This window comes from Hyaena hyaena, unplaced genomic scaffold (assembly GCF_003009895.1).
Source record: "Hyaena hyaena isolate Hyena2069 unplaced genomic scaffold, ASM300989v1 scaffold_414, whole genome shotgun sequence".
NCBI lineage: Eukaryota > Metazoa > Chordata > Mammalia > Carnivora > Hyaenidae > Hyaena > Hyaena hyaena.
In genome coordinates, this window is record NW_024081044.1 from 1,636,941 (window position 1) to 1,643,121 (window position 6,181).

The following is a 6,181-nucleotide window of genomic DNA, read 5'->3' on the forward strand; positions in this document are numbered from 1 at the left end:
TGGAGCCTGCTTCGGATTCTGTGTCTCCCTCTCTCTCTGCTCCTCCCCCACTCATGCTCTGTCTCTCTTTCAAAAATTAAAAAAAAAAAAACATTAATTTTTTAAAAATTTATACTTTTAATTATGGTAGTATACATATACTATAAAATTTCTGTTTTAGATGTATAGTTCAGCAGTAAGAATTATAGTGATATTGGGAAGTCAATCTCACAACTGGAATAAATGCCTAAGTTTTGAGATCACTCCTGCATTACCAAATGCTATTTTCCTCTCTCTGATTCACATTATTTTCTTTTTTTTTTATTTTTTAACGTTTTATTTATTTTTGAGAGAGACAGAGACAGGATGAGCAGGGGAGGATCAGAGCGAGAGTGAGACACAGAATCTGAAGACAGGCTCCAGGCTCTGAGCTGGCTGTCAGCACAGAGCCCGACGTGGGGCTCGAACCCACCATCCGCGAGATCATGACCTGAGCCGAAGCCGGCTGCTTAACCGACTGAGCCACCCAGGCGCCCCTGACTCACATTATTTTCAACTATTTGTCTTCCATGATGTATTTCAAACAGGTTCAATGTTTTTTTAATGGTTATGTAACTCTGCAGACTGAGTGCAAGTGGGGGAGGGGCAGAGAAAGAAGGAGACAGAATCCGAAGCAGGTTCGAAACCACGAGCCGCGAGATCATGACCTGAGCTGAAGTCAGACACTTAACTGACTGAGCCCCCCAGGGTCCCAAAAAGACTCAATGTTTTAATTGCACAGAAAAACAACTTGAAATATCCTGTATGATACCCACGTGCCTCTCCCCGAAGTATACTTCCTGCGCATAAACATCCTATGGAAAGGCTTTTTGTAGTTTCCCCTTTGAAAATTTCTGGTTCATCTGTCATTGTTGGTACTGTCCCACTCTGGGTTTGGGCACCTTAAAACGATGTGCTCACTTATTCCTCTTTTTCCAGTAGGGGTAAAATTTAGTTATGTAATAGAGCTTGAAAGAAAGTATCAAATATTTCCAAAGAACTAACAAAGTGGCAAGTTTCAGAAAAAAATAAGACGTTCCAGTATTACATCCCATTTGTTAATAATTTTGATTTCACTTTTTCTTCCCCTGAGAGTATGTTGTAAGTTTCCGAGGCCTACTCTTTAATGTTCCGTGATTTCAAATCTGCTTAGACTTGCAGAGAGGAAGTACTCAAGTAGGACTGATTATTTGCAAAACAATGTCTTGGCATGAAAACAATAATTAAGTGACATCTCTCTTTCCCCCAAAAGGAATAGACACTTGGGATTTTTCTGGTTGAACTAGTAAATGTGCATTACAGTTTCTTCCCTCCTGTCCACATAAACATGGAGTTTGAGTGATTTTGTGCAAACACTGAGTTTCAGTGATGTTGGTTTGTGTCGTTTAAGATATAATGGTGGTCCTGGGTGCCCGGGTGGCTCAGTTGGTTAAGTGTATGACTCTGGCTTAGGTTATGATGCACTGACAGCTTGGAGCCTGGAGCCTGCTTTCTATTCTGTCTCTCTCTCTCTCTCTCTCTCCTTCCCCCACTCATGCTCTGTCTCTCTTTCTCTCTCTCAAAAATAAATAAACATCTAAATTTTTTAAAAAATATATATATATAATGGTGGTCCCAAGCAACTCCAGGAGAGATAGAGGCATGTGGTCAATGACCTGAATAAGGCTGTTTGAGTCACTGCTTTGAATTCTCTTTCAATTCCCAAAATAGAATTGGTAGATCAGAGGATAACTCAGTTTGTAGGGTTTTGTTTTTTTTTTTGAGGAATTGTCCTGCTGTTTTTCATATCATCAACACGATTTTATATTCTCAGCAATAGTGCAGGAAAGGTTGCTGAGAGTATGTATAATTTTCCTGATAGCGTCATTTAAGGACAAAAGTCACTAATTTGATGAAGTCCAAATTTGATGCAGTCTATTTTTTTCCCCCATTCTTGCCCTTGGTGTCTTATCTATGAATTCTTTGCCAAATAATCTAGAATAGTTTCCTGTGTTTACGTAAGTGTGTTATAATTTTCATTTAGGGCTTCATCCTTTCTGGTATGGTATGGTAAAGTATTTCATAAATTTGTGAAATTTATGAAAAGAATATTCGCCCTATTCTTGGCTTCCTCCCCTAAGAAATCAGTTGACTATAGATGTATAGGTTTATTTCTCAAATGTCAATCTATTCCACAGATCTGTAGGTCTACCCTTAAGTCAGTGCCACACTTGGGGCGCCTGGGTGGCTTAGTCGGTTAAGCGTCCAACTTTCACTTAGGTCATGATCTCACGGTTAGTGGGTTCGAGCCCCACATCGGGCTCTGTGCTGACTGCCAGCTCAGAGCCTGGAGCCTATTTCAGAGTCTGTGTCTCCCTCTCTCTCTGACCCTCCCCTGCTCACGCTGTGTGTCTCTCTCTCTCTCCTAGAAATTAAAAAATAAATAAATAAATAAATAAATAAATAAATAAAAGTCAGTGCCACACTCTCTTGGTAACTACTGCATATTTCTTTCTTTTTTTTTTAATATTTTTTATTTATTTCTAGGGGAGAGAGAGAGAAAGACAGCATGAGCAGGGGAGGGTCAGAGAGAAAGGGAGACACAGACTGAAACAGGCTCCAGGCTCTGAGCTGGCAGTCAGCACAGAGCCCGATGCGGGGCTCGAACCCCCGAACCGCGAGATCATGACCTAAGCGAAAGTCGGACGCTTAACCGACTAAGCCACCCAGGCGCCCCAACTACTGCATATTTCAAAGTTCTGAAATCAAGAAATGTCAGTCCTACTGTTTTGTTTTTCTTTTTCAAGATTGCTTTGGTTATTCTGGTTCCCTCGCAATTCCACATAATTTTAAATAACAGGTTGCCAATTTATATAAAGGAAAGAAGTGGGATCATGATAGGCGTGGTGTTGAGTCTCTGCATCATTTGGAGGGCTAGTGCCATTTCAACAATGTTAAGTCTTTGGATCCACTTTTCCATTTATTTACACGTTTATTGATTTCTTTTACCCACATTTTATAGTTTTCTTAGTATTCATTTTGTATTTCTTTTGCTAAATTATCCCTAAATATTTTATTCTTTTTGATTTCATCGTAAATGCATTTCTTTTTGTTTTTTATTTTTTTTTAACATTTATTTATTTTTGAGAGACAGACAGAGCATGAGCAGGGGAGGGACAGAGACAGAGGGAGACACAGAATCTGAAGCAGGATCCAGGCTCTGAGCTGTCAGCAAAGAGCCCGATGCGGGGCTCGAACCTATGAGCCGTGGGATCATGACCTAAGCCGAAGTCGACCACTTATCCAACTGAGCCACCCAGGCGCCCCATAAATGCATTTCTTAATTTCATTATCAGATTGTTCCTTACAAGTGTATAAAACTAGAATTGGTTTTTGCATATTGATCTTGTATCAAATCAATTTGCTAAATTCAATGATCAGTTTTTTTTTTTTTTAATTTATTTCTAGGAGAGAGAGAGAGACAGCGTGAGCAGGGGAGGGTCAGAGAGAGAGGGAGTCACAGACTGAAACAGGCTCCAGGCTCTGAGCTGGCAGTCAGCACAGAGCCCGACGCGGGGCTCGAACCCACGAACCGCGAGATCATGACCTAAGCGAAAGTCGGACGCTTAACCGACTAAGCCACCCAGGCGCCCCTTCAATGATCAGTTTTAAGTGTTTCTTAATAGTTTCTTTTAGAGTTTTCTAAAAATAAGGTCTCTCAGTGGAGGTAGAGATAGCATTACATCTTCCTAAACAATCTTAATGCATTTTGCTTCCTTCTTGTGGATAACAGCTTTGGCTGATATAGCCAGTACATCCCCAAATATAAGTGGCAAGAACAGATATCCTTATTTTGTTTGTTACTTCAGGGGAATACATCCAGTCTTCCACCACTAAAAATAATACTAGTTTGGGGTTTTCATAGATGCTCATAATGAGGCTAGTTAATTTCCTTCTCTTCCTGGGGGCGCCTGAGTGGCTCAGTAGGTTAAGAGTCCAACTTCAGCTCAAGTCATGATCTCACAGTTTGTGGATTTGAGCCCCGAGTCAGGCTCTGTGCTGACAGCTCAGAGCCTGGAGCCTGCTTCAGATTCTGTGTCTTCCTCTCTCTCTCTGCCCCTCTCCTACCTGCGCTCTGTCTCTGTCTCTCTCTCTCAAAAATAAACAGTTAAAAAAAATTTAAAAATTTCCTTCTTTCGGGGCGCCTGGGTGGCTTAGTTGGTTAAGCGTCCGACTTTCGCCTAGGTCATGATCTCGTGGTTCATGGGTTCGAGCCCCGCATCGGGCTCTGTGCTGACAGCTAGCTCAGAGCCTGGAGCCTGTGTCAGTCTGTGACTCCCTCTCTCTCTGACCCTCCCCTGCTCACGCTGTCTCTCTCTCTCTCCTAGAAATAAAATAAAAAACATTTAAAAAAACAATTAAAAATTTCCTTCTTTCCTGGTACGCTGAGTGCTTTAATCATAAAAGCATATTGCATTTTGTCACTTATTTTCTCTGATGCTAATGAGATTTTGCCATTTTGCATTTTACTCTACTGATACCATTCATTTACACATTAAGGGATTTGGAGATGTTAACTCAAGCTTTCATCCCGGGAATATATCGTACTTGGTCATGGTATAGAATTTTACATATTGCTGAATCAGGTTTGTGGGTTCACAAAATGAGTGTGAAGTGTTCTCCTCATTTTCTTCTTCTTCTTTTTTAATGTTTATTTATTTTTGAGAGAGAGAGAAGAGAGAGAGAGACGGAGTGCCAGTGCGGGAGGGGCCCGAGAGTGAGGGAGACACAGAATCCGAAGCTGGCTCCAAGCTCTGAGCGGTCAGCAAAGAGCCCAAAGTTGGGTTTGAACTCATGAACGGTGAGATCATGACCTGAGCTAAAGTTGGATGCCTAACCAACTGAGCCTCCCACGTGCCCTGTCTATTTATGCGCTTCTGGTAGGAATGTAAATTCATGCCGCCGTTGTGGAAAACAGTATGGCAGTTTTTAAAAAATTAGAGTGTTATCATATGATCCAACAATTCCACTTCGAGTGGATAACCAACCAAACAATGAGTGGGTGAATGGATCAACAAAATATAGTATACACACACAGCAGAATATTATTCAGCTTTAAAAAGAAAAGGGGGCACTTGGGTTGCTCAGTCGATTAAGTGTCCAACTTCTGCTCATGTCATGGTCTTGCAGTCTTTGAGTTCCAGCCTCACATCAGGCTCTGTGCTGACAGCTCAGAGCCTGGAGCCTGGTTGGATTCTGTGTCTCCTCTCTGCTGCTCCCCCACTCATGCTCTGTTTCTCTCTGTCTCTCAAAAATAAATACATTTTAAAAGAATTTTTTTAAAGAAATGAAATTCTTTTTTTTTAAATTTTTTTTATTTATTTCTAGGAGAGAGAGAGAGAGACAACGTGAGCAGGGGAGGGTCAGAGAGGGAGTCACAGACTCTGAGACAGGCTCCAGGCTCTGAGCTGGCAGTCAGCACAGAGCTCGACGCGGGGCTCGAACCCACGAACCGCGAGATCATGACCGAAAGTCGGACGCTTAACCGACTAAGCCACCCAGGCACCCCTAAAGAAATGAATTCTGACATTTGCTACAACATGGGTGAAACTTGAGGACATTATGCTAAGTGAAACATGCCAGTTAAAAAAAAAAAAAAAGACCAAAAAAACCCTGTATGATTCCATTTATATGAAGTGCCTAGAGTAATCAAATTCGTAGAGACAGAAAAGAATGGTAGTTGTCAGGGGTTAGGGGCACAGGGCAATGGGGATTTGTTGTTTAGTATGCATACAGTTTCAGTTTTGCAAGATGATTTGCAAGTTCTGGAGATTGGGTTCACAGTCAGGGTAGTTCACACTACTGAACTCTACACTTAAAATTGGATGAAAAATGGGGTGCCTGTGTGGCTCAGGAGATTAAACATCTGACTTCGGCTCGGGTCATGATCTCGAGTTTCGTGGGTTAGAGCTCTGCATCAGGCTCTGTGCCGACAGCTCAGAGCCTGGAGCCTGCTTTGGATTCTGTGCCTCCCTCTCTGACCCTCCCCTGCTTGCACTCTGTCTGTCTCTCTCTCAAAAACTGAACAAACATTTAAAAAATTTTAATGGATAAAATGTAACTAAACACAAAATCCACAGAAAGAAAATCTTGCAAATAACATAACTGAAAAGTACTTGTATTA